This window comes from Lucilia cuprina, chromosome 2, assembly GCF_022045245.1.
Source record: "Lucilia cuprina isolate Lc7/37 chromosome 2, ASM2204524v1, whole genome shotgun sequence".
NCBI lineage: Eukaryota > Metazoa > Arthropoda > Insecta > Diptera > Calliphoridae > Lucilia > Lucilia cuprina.
Genome location: NC_060950.1, coordinates 70,995,150 through 71,012,188, shown reverse-complemented (window position 1 = coordinate 71,012,188; position 17,039 = coordinate 70,995,150). Strand labels below are relative to the sequence as shown.

Genomic DNA, 17,039 nt, shown 5'->3' with positions numbered 1-17,039 from the left:
CAGAACATGCGCTTTACAGCACTTTTTCACAAAAAAACAAAAAAACAATTGTTTCATTCCTTAGTCCTTGTTTACTAAAGAGCCAACATTTTAGTACTAAACTTCGTTTAATTTCAATAGAGTTCAGAGAGAGAAAGAGCGAAATTTGGTTACTTTAAAGCAAGTTGTTTATGATTGTGTAACATTGTATATTGGTCTGGTCATGGACTACAAAAGAGCAAAATCAGTTTGTTTGATAACGTAGAACGTAATATAGCTAACAAATATATTAACGCAAACTAACTTTTTACAAAAAATCGCAACAAAACTGTTCCAAAAAATAACAATAATAATTAAAAGCAACAAAAAAATAAAATCGGGCGTAGGCGTTTAATAAAATGGATTTTTAAAACAAAAATTAAATGGTTTAAAAAATTAATTCTTAAAAAAATAAATGCGATTTGTTCTAATCATATAAAGCGTTCATAATTAAATTAAAATTAATAGTAAAACAAAAACAACATTGGAAAATCGTTCTTAACCTAGTTTCTGTTGTTTGAAAATTTATGTGTGTGTGTCCACATGTGGCTTTAATGGTTTTGTGGTTTTTGCGGTCGTAGTAGTAACGGTCAATTTACGTACGATTCCTCCATTTATGATTTTTGTTCATTTTTCTGTATTTTATATTTTGTGTTTTTAACATGAGTGTAAAAGGTGCAAATAATTACAGTCATGATTATGTTTTCCATTAAAAAAATGCATTAAATAAAATTTTATTTTAAGCACCACCATAAAATAAAATTAACAACAAAAGTACAGCAGCAAACCGTCTTTATTACACTTACTGTGAACGTATTTTACGTTTTTGGTTTTGCTGTTAATGACATCAAATTTAATGTTTTTAAAATATTTAATAATAAAGACTTGTGTTAATTAATTATGGTGTCAAATTCAATTTGGGTGAGTAAATAATATAAAAATTTAAAGTAATTAATATACTGTTGGGTTATTTAAAAGGCAAAACCTTTAGAATACTATTTAAGTATATCAGCTGAAAACAAGTAAGACTGTTATATTCGACTACGCCGAATCTTATATACCCACCATCAAACTGTATGCAGTAAATCGAATGCTCCCTAATAGAGGTAATGTGCTTTAAATTAGTTTTCTGAAGGGGGCCTGATATGGGGGGAAGGGTCAATTATGAACTGATTCTCATAAAAATCGGTATTGGGATTTTTGTTTATAAAAAACTGGCTCATGTCGAATTTTAGCGCTATACTCGTACTTTCAAGCCGGTAGTCATTTTCTGAGGGAGGAAGGGTAAATTATGGATCGATCTTCATAAAATTGTGTAAATAGATTTTTGTTTGTAAGAAACTTACTTTTATCAAATTTTGAATTTTTAAGTCAGAAATGGGCATTAAAGTAATTTTTTTTTGGATAGGACCATATATGACAGACTTTGCTATTCTTAGAATTTAATAAGGACGCAGAATATATATACTTTTGTGGGTCTATGATCTAAATTTCGATGTGTTACAAACGGAATGTCAAAACCAATATACCTCCATATTTGATGGTGTGTAAAAAAAAAATATGAAAACTATTTGGTGTTGAAAACTATAAACCTGCTTTAGATAGAAAATAATGTATAAATTATTATTTTTAGAGTTACAACGATCTTAAAAGACAAACGGATCGAGTCTATATGATAATTAGAATATTTGAAATAAAGATGTGTGTTACATAAAATCCACAATTGAAAGTATTATGTGTCCCTTTATGCATGAACTTTTGCTATTGCCAACGAGTTTGAAGTCCAAGAATCGAAGCCTAGGCCATAAAAAATGGCAAATATGGTCAAAAATCGTAATTTTGATGATATTATATGAAAAGATGGTACAAATGCCCTAAAATTGTGGAGCAAATAATCCATAATTATATCGATTCGGTTGATAAGGAGTGAGATCGAAAAATTCTTAACATACATATATGTTTATAAAAAAGAAACCACTAAACTTACAGCTTTATTTTTTTTTATTTGATTCAAATTATTATTACAATTTACAAAAAAAAAATATTTTAAAATCGTTTAAAATCTACCACACTTTTGGACACCTTTTTTGTACTCTTCAATTCTCTTTTAACAAGAGCCCAATATCTCTCCACTGGCCTTAGCTCCGGGCAGTTTGGAGGATTTGCCTCTCTTGGTACAAATACCACATTATTGTTCTTGTACCACTCAAGGGCTTGTTTACCATAGTGACAGGATGCCAAGTCAGGCCAAAAATAAGTGGACACATTATGAAGTCTTATGAATGGAAGCAGCCTTTTTTGTAATCATTCCTTGATGTAAATTTCGGTATTTATAGAGCCCGTTGTAACAAATGATTGGCTTCTTTTGCCGCAACTGCATATTGCCTGCCATACCAAGAACTTTCTGGGAAATTTTGTCTGCTTTTGGGTCCTAAACTTTTCTTCAACATTCCCTCGAGCATCAGCAACATAAAACTTTTGACCTGGAAGTTGCGAAAAATCTGCCAGAACATACGCTTCGTCATCCATTATGCAGCAAGAATATTTTTTTATAAAACTTGACTTCAATTTCCGTGCTATGTTTTTGGCCTCTAAATTTTTAGCAGCGTTCCTGTCAGGAACTTTTTGAGCCTTGTATGTTTTTAAACCTGCATTAGCTTTAACTTTTCGTACCAAATAGTCCGAGCACTGAGCTAACCGAGCTGCTTTCCTACCGGATGTGTTGGGAGCTCTTTTGAAAATGCGTTCTTTTTTTTTGGCTTTAGAAACATCATGTGGACCATTCCTTCTACCTGAACCAGGTTTTCTATCAACTGACAAGTTCTCCAGGTACTGTTTAATAACATTGGAAACAGTTTGACGGCAGACCTTTGTATGCTTGGCCAACTTTTTGTAAGACCAAGTTGGGTTTAGTTGAAAATATTTAATAATTTCAGTACGCACTTTTTTCTGGTCACTCATTTTAATCAGATTAACAAAAAAATTAATATAATTGACATTACACATAATAACTGACATGTTTTTCAAAGGTAACTTGATCAAAAAAAAAAAAAAAAATCAAATAATACTTTGGTTGAAAAATGTAATGAAAAACGTCGATCTCACTCCTTAGTTACCCCTTAAAACAATTTTTGCAAAAAAACCATTCGATTCTGAGTTTTGTGTTTCGTATAATATAGTCAAATATAAAATACAGAAAAAATTCGAATACTTTTGTGAGGTAATTTTATGGGCTTTTTTTAAATAAAGCTAAATTAATTTAAGGAAATGTGAAATGTCAAAGCTAAGGACTGTCTAGTCTAAATTCGAATACTTATGAGAGGCACTGTACATATGTATATAAATTATTATTAAAATTGTGGCCTATACATAAACTTTTCAAGGACAATAGAGGAGTCCAAAATTGTCTAAGGTCTTATTTTCTTTATTATGTCTAACTGTAAATAGTTTTCAAATATGAAAATAAAATCTGAATAAATCTATCAAACGGGTAAAATCGCCCCTTTGTAAATTAGATAGTGGATACTAAAAAACAAACTTAAAATTTTTGCTGCCTCTTCATAATATAAATATAGTGACGATAGACTTTCTCGTAAGACAAACACATCTTAAAATAGTGGCCAGGGGTAATCCTTTGAGGTAGATTAAATATGTAGTTAGGGATTGTCCGACCGAACTACTGAAAAATTCTTAATTAATTTATTACCACATTTTCCTGCAAAACAAAGACATAACCAGAATGAAACGTGATTCACAGCAGATTAGTTTCTGTCAGTCGCAATGCGGGTCCTATTTGAAAAGCAATTTTGTCGTTTTTCTTTCGACAGTTTTGCACCTTACTTGCATAAGTGGTGATCATTGAAATTGACAGTAACAGTCATAGATAATGAGTAACTTTAATACCTAAATGTATTTTTGGTTCATGTACTGTTTAATTTATTACAAAAACTTAAAATACCTTAAATTGTTACTTAAAAAAACATAGTTGTGTCTGATTTTTTATTCTAGATAAAATACATTTTAATAATTTAATTTGATTTAAAATGCTTTTGTTAAAAGTACAAATATTCTAAAAAAACTGAATTAATTTATTATTTTTTGTATAGATAATAACCTATCCAATAAGAACATGATGCGTAAACATAAAAAAAATAATTTTTTTTTATAAATAGCTTTAGGTTATTGTTTTTGTAGATTTTTTAATGTTTTTTTAGTTGATTAAATTTCAAAACAAAGCTATATACATATTAAATATTTATGATATACATTCATATTTCGTTGAAAATATTTATAATAAAAAGCAATTAATGTTTTTTTAATTTAAAACTATGTATACATATGAAAGACCTGTAAAGAAAATAATATTAAATTTGAATAATTTACTAATATAAAGCTTTATAATGTATTAAATTTTTACATAAATAACAATCGATAAATTTTTATTATTAATTTCAGTTTATTACTTTGATTTTTAATAAATTTTTTATAAAATCTGTCAAATTATTGCACAAGTAATCGATAAAATTAATTGTTATTTTGTCTATGCCTGAGTAATAAGTTAATCAACATTTAATCTGATATTAATTTCAATACTGTGCTGTACTCCCATTTTTGAGCCAGAAATAAGCGTCACAGTAGTTTTGTGAAGGGGAAATTTTATGGGGGTAGGGTCAATTATGGTTAGTAGATTTTGGTTCATTCAAGACTTCTTTATATTAAATTTCATTTTCATATTTTCCAAAGAGCTGTTTATGTAGAATTTCTTCTGGTATTTTAAAACTGTCTAGCTCCTCCCGTATGGTCCCCATCATATTTACTTATTGGGTCTGTGGGCCAATATTTTGAGGTGCTACGACGGAAAGACAAAATCAAGTTTTTCTTGATGGTAACGTGAAATCATGAGAAAATACCGAATTTTGAGTTAAATCATTATATAAGTGAATGAGCTACATAAACTTAGATATTTGTTATATACCGTAACAGCATTTTTTAGCTTAATTATACAATTTAAGCCAAAATTTGTTAAACGACCCAATTTAATATTAAAATAAGGCAAATAAAAACAAATAAGCGAAAAAAACAAATTAGCATATGAAAAGTGCGTGTTTTGTTATGGGGCGTGTGAAAGAATACGGAAAAATCTTTATTAACGGCACCTTTGATGAATTTAACAACGAAAAAAGTTATTATCGAAAAGAAATGTTAAACCGTTATGTGTTAAAACTCAACAGACACTCACGCATATATACATATATATTTATTTATGAAAATTTCGTTCATTGACGCGTGAGTTGTTAAAGTGATTTTACCGTTTCTCGTTACTGCACGTCATGGAAACTCACACAGGATTTTTTTTTCATTTTGATGGTTGCCAATTTGTTGGGTGCGGATACGTATGGAAATATTATTCTAAGTGTTGAAATCCCCTCAAGTGTGTTAATTACATAGAACCGTGGCAGCTGAAGACATGCCTCGTTTGGTTTTTTTCTATTTTCAATTTTCTTTAAAAATAAGGTGTTTGTTTACATTAAACGAAAAGTTTAACTAGTGTTTTTCTTAAAAAGGCAAAAAATAGAATTAAATACTTATTTTTTCGTCATAGGAAATTAAGCTAAGAAGAAAAATTGTTGGGTTAGAAAAAATGGTTAATGAGTAGAAAATTAAGGTCGAAAAGTTCAAAATAGAATAAGAAAATGTTAAAGAAATTTAAGTGTGAAAATTTTAATTAATGAACACAAAAGAAAGCACATCTTATCTAAAGAATTGGTTGAACCCCAAAGTAATTGGTTAAGAAATAAATGATAAAACTCTTTTAAAACTTACAATGCAATCAAATTATTTATGGTGGGTAAATTCTCATAACTACAGAAAATGTATCTTGTGTTTAATATATCTAAAAGTATATACATTTAATGATGTTGTTAAAGTTTATTTTAAAGCAGTTAAAAAATTGCATTTAGAAAACCTCTTATATTAATAATTATCCTAAAATATACATTATATATATATAATATATATATATATATATATATATAATATATATATATATATATATAGTATATATATATATATATATATATATATTATATATATATATATATATATATAATATATAATATATATATAATATATATATATAATATATTTTTTTTTTTTTTTTTTTTTTTTAATTTTATCCCCCATAGGATATTTTGAAGTTATCATTTGTACATCTTTACTAGTATTTTTTTCATTTGTTCGTTTTTATTTAATTAAAATGAAGTTTTCATTAAACTACATTCATACACATGCTTATAGCCCAAGGTAAATATTTGCATTTTCTGTCTGTGCAACACTTACGTATGTAAAACTAACCAAAATGTTGCTGCACGCGACGGTTTTTTTCTTAAAATAGCAAAACCAGAAAAAAGGGACATTAATGATTACGAATCTGTGTATATGGCAAAATCCTAAAAAAAATTACAACACTTTAACTGATTTTTTAATACACCAATATATGATAAAAAATCGAGCAATGGATCACACATATTTTTTTTTAGAAATCCTTGTTAAAAATCGTTAATAACGTATAAAAATAAAATCACGATGAAATTCTAGCTGTTTTAATTTTTTACATGGAAGTTTGTTAATTTCCTAGGGAAAAAATTCTGATTTTATTCATACTCTTAATATAAAGATTTTTTGGTATTTGACTGTATGTGCGCATTAAAATGCTCTACAATGTAAAATCTACGAAACCCTCAACATTGTTTACACACATACATACATTAACAATATTGTGCTACATACATAAAACACATGCTTAATTAAAGTGTAATGGGAGTCATTATACAGAAGAGAAAAAGCAACAATATTTTAAGTAAAAAATATTTATCTTTGCATGTAGTAAAGAGAGAGGGGGAGAAAATTGCCAAAAAAAAAACAGGATGCACTATAGTATTTGATAAAAATACAATGTACTTGCAGTATATCTGCAAATGTATTTTTATATATGTATGTTAATGTGTATGTTATAACTTTTGAAATGGATGACAGACGGAGCACGGAGCGTAAAAAAAGTTTTAAATTAAATTGTAGTAACGAATAGGTAAAGTTACAATTATATTTATTACACATGCATTCACTCGCACACATACGCAATATTCACATAGAAAGCAAACCCAAACGGAAAACGAATTCCTCTATCATCAACACAACATACTCACACTATACGTTAGTGTGTTTGTATGCGGCTGGCAAAAGTGAAATGCATCCAAGATAAAATTGGGTTAAGTTTTAAGGATAAAATTTTAATTTTTTCTTTCGCTTATAACATAGTTTCAGGGTATAGTATTACGACGATTACAAGTAGCGAAAGTGGAGATACAAGTAAAAGTGATGATAGTGAAATTTGTATTTATTTATATGGAAAAACAATTTGTGTATGAATCAGCAGCACTAAGAAATGGATTTAATGGGAATTTGTAATTAATTAAATGTTCAGTTGCTTGCAAGAATGTCAAATAATACTTGAGATATTAAGTATTCTTAAAAGAAGATACCGAAATTAAATTTTTACAAAGCAACAAAACGATTAAATTTCGCTGTAGTAATTGTGTGCCACTTCATTTGGAGCTCTAGGAAAGATATCATAAATTAAAGATAAATAAATATAAATTATAAATCGTTGATTCAAAAGTTTGATATAATGCATATGCGTTGAGGTTTGTAAGGTACACAAATATTAATTCCGCAATCGACTTAAAAGAGATAAAACAGGTCAACGAAGTGAGGTTTTGATAAAACTATTAAAATCAATTTGTCTCGATTTTATATACTTTAAGGTGTTCATCAGAATCATATATCTGGTTTCCTTTAACAACTACAATTTTTCTCGAAAAACTAAATTGAATATTTATTATAATTATTTACGTTTAAAGGTTAATTGCGATTTTTCGATATTATTATAAATTCGATCCTTCATTACATATTTTTTTCTAAGTTTTATTGAAATAGGTTAATTCCGAAAATTAATTTCTTATTTAAAGTGTAAAAAATTATATAAACAGGAATGAAAGTTGACATAAACACCTTATATAGGAATTGAAATATTTCTTCAGAATTTTATGAGCTCGTACTGACCAAATCCATATAATCGATGTTTTTGGGAAAATAACTTTTATAAAAAGTATATTATAGTCCATTTATATATCGACTTTTTAAATTTTGTTGTTATATATATTATAAAACAACAATGCCTTGAAACTAAGTTTAATTTTATTAAATTATTCTCCTAGAAACTTCCATTAAAGATTAGTTATTTTTAATAAATTTTTCTGTTAGCTAAAATTAATTTTTTTCTAACCGCCTCTGTTTTTTGCTGTTGAATTTTGATATTAAACCACTTGACAGTCTTAGTTTCGAATTTCCTGTTATTGTATGTACAAAATTGTAGTTGTTTTTGTTGTTGCTGTTTTTGTTGTTATTGTGGGTGTTGACAGCTTTTCTTTTTTTTTCTTGTTGCCTAAATTCTTTAGCACAGCAAAATTTGTTTTTTTTTTCTTTTGTAGCTTTTGTTAAATTTGATTGCTTAGCTTGTTGACATTATGCTGCTTGAGACGTTTTTTCTTAGTTGTTGTAAATGCTTCAGTTAAGTTTTTTTCATTCAAAAAGATGAAACCAAAAAGGAGACGGTAAAAAACTTCTTGTGTCATTTTTTGTCATTTCATCGTTCAACAAAAACACATTTTTTGTCCGATGTTTTTTGGGCACAACTTTTTGCACATTTTATTTGAATACAAATACATACACATGTGTATTAGAATGCGTGTAAAAAACCTTAAATGCGGTAGATTTTTTATTCATAATGTTTTCTTTATAACATAAAATTAACAGTAGAACCCTGTTATAATAGATTATTGTTTATTGACTATTGATGTTATTATTTTCCATTTCTACAATTTTGAAAAATATGTAAACTGATATAAATCCTTAAATTTAATCATTTCTATATTTTGTATACGTTTTCATAACATACATACATTTAAGTAAAACTAACAATGACGAACATATTCGTTCTTTAATATTAGCCCACTTACCATTTCAATGAGATATTATCTTAAAAATATTTATCAAATTCTTAATACATATTTATATAAAAAATATCATAAACATCTGTTATCTGAAGATTTTATTTCCACTTACTAGGCAATATACAGCACTCAACAATAACAAAAACAGACAGTATGGAGAAAAAATGCAAATCTACTTTAGATTTTTATCATATTTTGTTAAGCAAATTTTAACATACCATTGCAATATAGAAAGCCACAAAACACAAAATATATATCACAGTTATAGTACGAGTATAAATAAACAAAATATGAAAAAGATTTAAGAAAAAAATTATTTGTATAAAAAGGAATTTGTTTACTTATTTTCATACTTTTACCACAACTACATGTACATAATTTTTTTTAATAAAAATTTATGTAAAAAAAATCTATTCAAGAAAAACATTGAAGAGACTAGTAAAACTGGATATAGAAAAAAATTGTCTGCGTAGAAAGTTTTATAAGAAAACTGAAAAACCTTAGAACTATAAATATAAAAAAGTAACAAAATAGACAGCTGCAATAATAACAACATAAAAAGGAAACAAAAACTTAAGTAGGGAAATTTAAACATTTAAATAAATCGTTATCTGGCAGTAAAAAAAACTGAAAGAGATGAAAACATTTATTGCTTATAAATAAAGAATTAATAGTAGAGTTTATTTGCAACTACAAGTAAATTTAATTGCCCTAAAGGAACTGATTTAAGCTTCTCAGTACCGATTATTATTATGAAACCAATTTATGTAATTTAATGTTTTTTGTACAAACAGTATACTTTTGGATGTATTTTATTCTTGTAGATTAGATTTTTTCTAAGATTATTGGGTTCATAATATTTGTCGTTATAAAAGTTTAGCTTGCCCAAAATATAAGGTCTTTTGCACTTTGCAGTAATTGACATAGAATTTCCCCTTTTTGTAAAAAAGTAGAGTATGATATAGTCGTATATGTCTAACTAAACTTTCCTCTTTTGAAAAATCCGGCTTATTTGAATGAAACATATTTATTTAAAGTGATACTTCTAACAGATATATAGTTTAAGGAGTAAAATGACTATATCTAAATCTTTTTTTTAATTTTATCTAAATTTGAAAAAGAACCAAATTAGAATAGTACTCTGAGTGCTAGTTCGCGTCTGTGGGTTCGTTTTTCTACTCTTGTCTCCTTTACTACAATCAGTATGGTGATCGTTAACCTGCTCGGTAAATTAAATAAGAATATAGTCTGTAATTGTGTTATAATAGATAAATAAAAAAGAATTATACTTTAAAATATTTTATAGCTTAAAGTAAGAAATAAAATTTTTCTATAAGTGTTTTTATAGGCACGAGCATAGTTTATGCGCTTCCTTTCCTTCCTGTTAAATCTCTATTAAGTATAAAAAATATTCAATTTATTTTCTTGTCGCCTAAAAAAATGTTAATGAATTTTTCCTTTTTTCGTGTTCTTTCACTAAAGTTTATTAAAAGAACCTTGTCACCTTTTGTTATTTTTTGTGTGTGATTTTTTAGTAAAAAAATAATAATAAAAAGGAAAAAGATTTCATGTTAAGACACAAAATTTCATTGTCATTAACATTTTTTTAGCTAAAAGAAAAAGACGTTTTCAAGAGCTAACCAAAACAAAAATGTTTTTCATTACCCTACACTATTAGAAAGTAAAATGGGTTGATTAACTGATTTGTTATAGTTGTAATTGCAATTAAATAAAAATCTCAGGTATATTTTATTAAAATTTCATAAACAGACTTATAGATGTTGATTTTTAACCAAAAATTTTAGATATTAAATTAACATCTAAAAAGTTTAAAAAATTTCTATCTTGCCCTTTATTTGGTTAGAGGAAAAATGTTTGGAAAAAACAATAATAAGAAAAGACCCAGGTGACAGTTTCAGCACAAAATCTTATTGACATTGTTTCTTTTTTTTACCGAAGCTGCCAAGTTTTCATAAAAAAATATTTTCTTCCCTTTTTTATTTTACATGCTGTTGATGATGATGACTCTGTGGCAATTTTTTATTCTGTTAAGTGTGTTTTTTCTTATATACTTCATGAATATTGATTGATTGCTTACAAGTTTGCATAATAAAAACATGTAACAGAGAAAAAACGTATTCTTAACGAAATTGGTTGGCAAAGAAAAGGTGATGGAAATATTAATAGAAAAAAGGAAAACCAATACAAGGGTTATACAAAAGAAGGCTCAAACTCATTTACCAGCTGATACAGAAGCAGGGGGCAAATTAATTAAATGCTATAGAAAAAAGCAAAAAAAAAAAACTTAAGTAAAAATATAATAAAAGGAAACATCGACAATCCGCTTATTTAATTAGAGTGGTTGCAACAGCAAAAAAAAAAATGAGAAGTTAAACTTTTGATATACTTTTTTTGTTTACACATTAACGAAGTCATCCTTAAAAAAGAAGTAATGCGGATAATATTAATAAGGAAAAAATATGAAAGACTAAAATTTTTATAGTTTACTTTGATGTTGGGTACTTGTATTGTAAACTAAAGATGAACATTCAACTTAAGTATTCATGTGTTATTGTTACAACTCGAAAAGTCTATATACATTGTTTTGATGATATCATAAATATTTTGAATCTAGCGATGTTTCTTTGTGATCTGAAATGTTTTTTTTTAAAGGTATTTTTGAAAATTTTTAAAATTTTACACTTTCTTAACAAAATATGGATTATTATTTGAAAGATTTTGCGAAATATTTTAAATCGATGAAAAAACTTTTTATATAATTTTCACTAGTCCCAGTGTTATTTAGTGTGCTGATTCCGAATATGGAAATAAAAATGTCGTATCACCCATCAATTTTCCTCATTTTTATCTATTATTCATTTTATCTATTGACTTAATCCCAAATAAAAAAAATTCTGTAATTTTTCACATATTGCAAATAGTAGCAGAATGCATTTCCATATACTTAAAGTTATAGAAATGCATTCTGAAAAAATGCGATAAGATAACGTTAACTCCACAGCTCCGAAGGGAAAACAATTTTGACAAATGTTGGCATTAAATGGATAATTTTTAGCATTTTGATCATTTAGTGTCACAAAACACTCAAATGAGAAATATTAAAAAAATAACAAATTTTGGGAGATATTCTAATAAAGCCATGCCATTAAATTAAATATATTCATATTGTCTTATATATGAGTTTATATCCTCATTAGATAAAGTAAACCGAATTTGAGGTATAGTCACAAATGGGAAACCATTTATGGAAAACGGCAGTTTCTAAACACCAGTTTAAAACTTTTAGCAGTTTTCTTAAGCAAATTTAATAATTTTGAGAAATGAACAATCAGAAAGGGAATAAAATAGTAAAGAAATCCGCTAGATATCTCTCAAATATTAGCGATACCTAAGATTTAAAATTGTTTGTTAAAATTAAAAAAAACAGGCCTAATAGAACTTTTTTTAAAGTCAAAATAAGTACATGGAGTAATTTGGAGATCCATTAACCTTGGATTGATATAAATATAAAATCTATTAAAGCATCACATGCTCTCATATTTATGTTTTAATAAATATTTTTACTAAATACATATGTTTTTGTTATGCATTCGCAATACAATATGCACAAATATATTTTATTTTATTATTTTGCTCATAATTATGTTTTCTTTTTTAAAATATTTTTTTTCGTCATATTATAACTTGTTACATCAAGCATAGATGCATTTTAGAGTGTATTTTCTATTCAGTGTTTTCTTTTATGAAAGAAAACTAAAACTCAATATGAAAAGGATAAAAAAATGAGAAATAAACTAGAAATTGTATCTAACTATACTACACATACTTTTCGGTTAAATAAATCTGGGTTAACGAAGATGATACTTGAAAGTAGGTTTTACACATAAATGTACAAATACGTTTATCATCTATTCATTGTACATCTAAACAAATTTGTGTGTGTAGTATTCGTAAATGTGAAAAATAAACTAAAAGATTTTCCTATACAAATCTAGAAATATTCTTAAAATGTTAGTGCATATATACAAACATATCTCAAGTTAGCCAAAATTGTATTTTTTCTATTAATAGTTCCTTGGTAAAAATTACCGTTAAAAATTTATTTTTGAATATTTTCTAAATGGTTATATTCATAATTTTCAACTGATTTTTTTCCAATCTCATAAAATTTAAATACTGTTGTTTTTTTTATTATCATCTAAAAACACACATTGAAAGGGACTTTAAATTCCATAGTTAAGGAGTATCAAATAATTGTACACATATGATTGCACAAAATTAAGCTATTTTAGGGTAAAAGAACAAAATTCTAATAAAATAAAGCACTCAAACCTACGCACTGCCCACACACTGTCCACATACTAATAGACGTAAACGCAAAAAGGATAAAGTTGTGACAATTTTTGTGGGTGTAGAGAAGAGCAATAAAAGGATAAACAACAATCATTAACATTTGAAAGGTTATGGTAGAAGAAAACAAATAGTATCAAGGGTTTCGGAAAAATAAATATTACGAAATCAAAAAAGAAACATTTAAATAGAAAACATTTTACAGAATATACATATTTATTTATATTGAAAATTGTGAAAAGATATTTTGAATTGTAAAGCAAATAAATTTCTTCGAAATTTTATATTAATTTAATAAAAAAAAAATAAAAAAGTAGGGAGATAAATTTGTTTCTTTTGTCTATTTTTAATAAAAGTTTTTTTATTTGCTACGTTGTCTACTGTAATTTACAGATTTGGACTTAACTTAAGATTTCATTATTGTATTTTATCAACGACCAAATGGTGTTAAAAAATATGAGTTTTTTTTCTGTGTTCATCAAATTGAATTGAATTGGCCAATTGTATTGAGATCATATACCCTCCATATCTTTTATGTCGGACGAATGGTTGAATAAATGTTTGGAAAAAGTACTACAGCTTCGACAGTAGCGAATACAATGTTGACGACCATCATTGAATTTATTGCAATTGTGACTTAAACCACTTTATCCACAGTCAACAGCTTGACCAATAAACCAATATACTTATATTGAATTCCTTTATGCTTCTACAGACACACATACAAAAGCAAAACAATATCCTTATAGAAAAAATGGAAATAAAAAAGAAATCCAAAAATATGGTAACAATATGATACTACATCAGGCAAAGTTGAAAAAAATATGTGTATTTTATGGAATACATGAATTTCAATTCCAAAAAAAAAAAAATAGTCCGAATGATACTATACGCTCATCCTTACACACGAATATAGAAATACATTCAACCAGGGATCAATATACTCGTTTCGTTATAACTTTGTTTTGAGTCTACTAGTTGTATTACTGCCATTATGTGACACTCCACCCAATACCATCAACAAGGACACCATTCTCATTTTGGTGTCATTGTTATCGTCAAGCTTTAGTTGACAATAAGCTTATGTATTATAAAATGAAAATGAAATGAATTGAACGAAAAAGAGGAAAAATTGAATTTTAAGTCCGCTATCTTTTCAATAATACAAGCACAGTGTTTTACACATACAAACATACACATAAATAATTTAAACTAATACACTAAAAGGACATACATAAATACATGTTGAAACATTCAGTCATTCATATAATTCATATATTAAATTTACTAAAGAGCTCTTGAGAAGATTTAACAGGGAAGTATCAGGGTTACTTATGGCCTTTTGTTTTAAAATTAAATGTAATACTTATACAGTTTATAATGGATGGTATTTTTTCGCTTTTAAAAGTAGTATAATATATGGAGGCGTATGATTAATATTATTTCATTAAAAATTTTAGAGCCTATTCCTCTAAATACGAGCGAATATGTATTTTGTAATTTTATATTGAAAACAACAAATAAATTCGAAAAATTGTTATTGTTTTAAATATAAAATCAGAAAGAAATGTTCGTTCGCATTTAGAGGAATATTCAGTTAGTATGAAAAATTTTTTAAAAATATATTTAATTATTGTAATGTAATGGTACTCAAGTGAAATTTGTTACTAAAAATTGTGTATTTCAGGGCCCTTTACCGATTTGATTATTTTATTAATCCATTGATCAATAGAATGCTTATGAAAATGTTTATTACTGTTGAAAAAGGGTTGTCGTTACTATTATAAAGGGTCAACATTTACATTGTTAAAATATAATATTTTATATAAATATGAAACAGCAGCTGCAAAATGTTGATAAACTTTAAACTTAAATTATTGGATTTCTTCGCCAGAAAAAAAAGCAAATTTAATAAAAATTATAAGCAGTATGGTTTGATGTACTCATTTACAAACTTTTGACTTGTAATTATTATAGTTTGTGATTTTCCTTAAATTATATTAATAATTTTGTTTCTATATTTTTTTTAGCTAGTTCTACTTGAAAATTGTAATCCCACCCCATATTATATTACAGTTCGAAATTTATTCCCTTATATGTTGTTATCATTTCGCCTTGTTTCTTCTGTTTGTTTTCGTCTCCTTCTGGCTTCTTAAGTACCTCTTATTTTGGTATAATTTTATTATAAGTAGTTGTATTCAAACATAAATTTCCATTTTTCTTCTGTCTTATTAGAAGATTATCTCAATTTGTTGGTGTTTTTGTTTGAGTTTGTTGCTTTAAGTTTGGAAAAGAAGTGTCCATTTTATCCCCCTTGGAATGTCTGTATAAATTTATCATCAATTAGTTGACCATTTTGTTAGCTAGACGAAGAAAGAGATTTCCCATGAACTTACTCATACCGAAAGTTGTGCTTAAGTATGAGTGTGTTTGTTGTCAGACGATTTTCGCACAGCAGGCTGCTAATGTTTTCTCAATGGTTGTTTCTATTTCTTTTTGTAATTTAAGATAATTTATTTTATTGGTCAGGTTAAGGTTAAACAAAATGATTTTTATATTGATTAACTATGATTTATAAATTTTTTTTATTTTTAATTGTTTTCTTTTTATTTTTTGCGAATAAAAACTTTAATTATCATTTGTATTTTACTTTTATTTATCTTTTATAAAATTTTTACTCAGTTGAAGCATAATTCTTTTAAAACACTAAATAACTTACAGTTTAAGCTTATTTATGTTACAAATTTGTATCCCCTTTTTGCCAACTTGGAAGAAGATTTGCTAAATTTTATTTTGTTGCAATGCTTTTAAAGCAAGCTGACGTATTGTATGAAAACTATATCATTTATTTTTTTGTGAAGCAGCTACAGCACTAACTATTTTTTTTGTTTATATACAAACAAATTAAATAAAGACAGTAGAAGACATAAAAGGATGGACAAAAGTCAAACAGCAGAAAAATACAAAATTCTTAAGAAACTAGAAAGAAAAAAAGGAAAAAAAAATATAAAAAAAGAGAAAACAATTTTATTTGACTTTTAAACATTGGAGTTGTGTAAACAACAAGTTAGAAAGGATTGTATAATCAAAGAATTATTTAAAGGAAATACTGAAGGACTTCATGCTAATATAAAGTGATAAGAGGCTACAAATAATAAATAATTAAGTTTCTTGGATACAAAGTTTGTGTTAAAGATCTGCCATAATATTAACTTTTTTATGAAAATGCTTGAACTTTTTAGCAGTAAACTATTCCACAATTAAATTTAAAATATGGACTTGAGGTTTTTCCCACTTTAAATGGCATTATATCCATTGTTAGTTTGAATGGAGGATGAACATCAAATTTAAATAAATATACCTAGGCTTCCGTCGGCCCTATAGGTGGGAATCGAACCCACGACCTGTTGTTTGATAGACTTTAATAATAACATCTAACTAACATAAATCCATTGTACTTTCATTTAATATTAAAAAAATTACTAAATGACATGCTTTAAGACAAATTCATCAAAATCTAGATATTTAAAAATATACTTTTCTTAGAAAGAAGTTAGTTAAAATTTCATGTTATTATGT

The 17,039-nt window shown here is 26.6% G+C and overlaps 1 protein-coding gene across 1 annotated transcript in view; it reads left to right on the top strand.

Annotated features, from left to right (window-relative positions):
* Positions 1-225: 225 nt before the first annotated feature.
* Positions 226-17,039, top strand: part of LOC111679250 (uncharacterized protein MAL13P1.304) — a 69,891-nt gene continuing 53,077 nt past the window's right edge. Inside the window, exon 1 of the mRNA XM_046956678.1 lies at positions 226-939. The gene's annotated coding sequence lies outside the window, so the exon portion shown is untranslated. The remainder of the gene's footprint in view (positions 940-17,039) is intronic.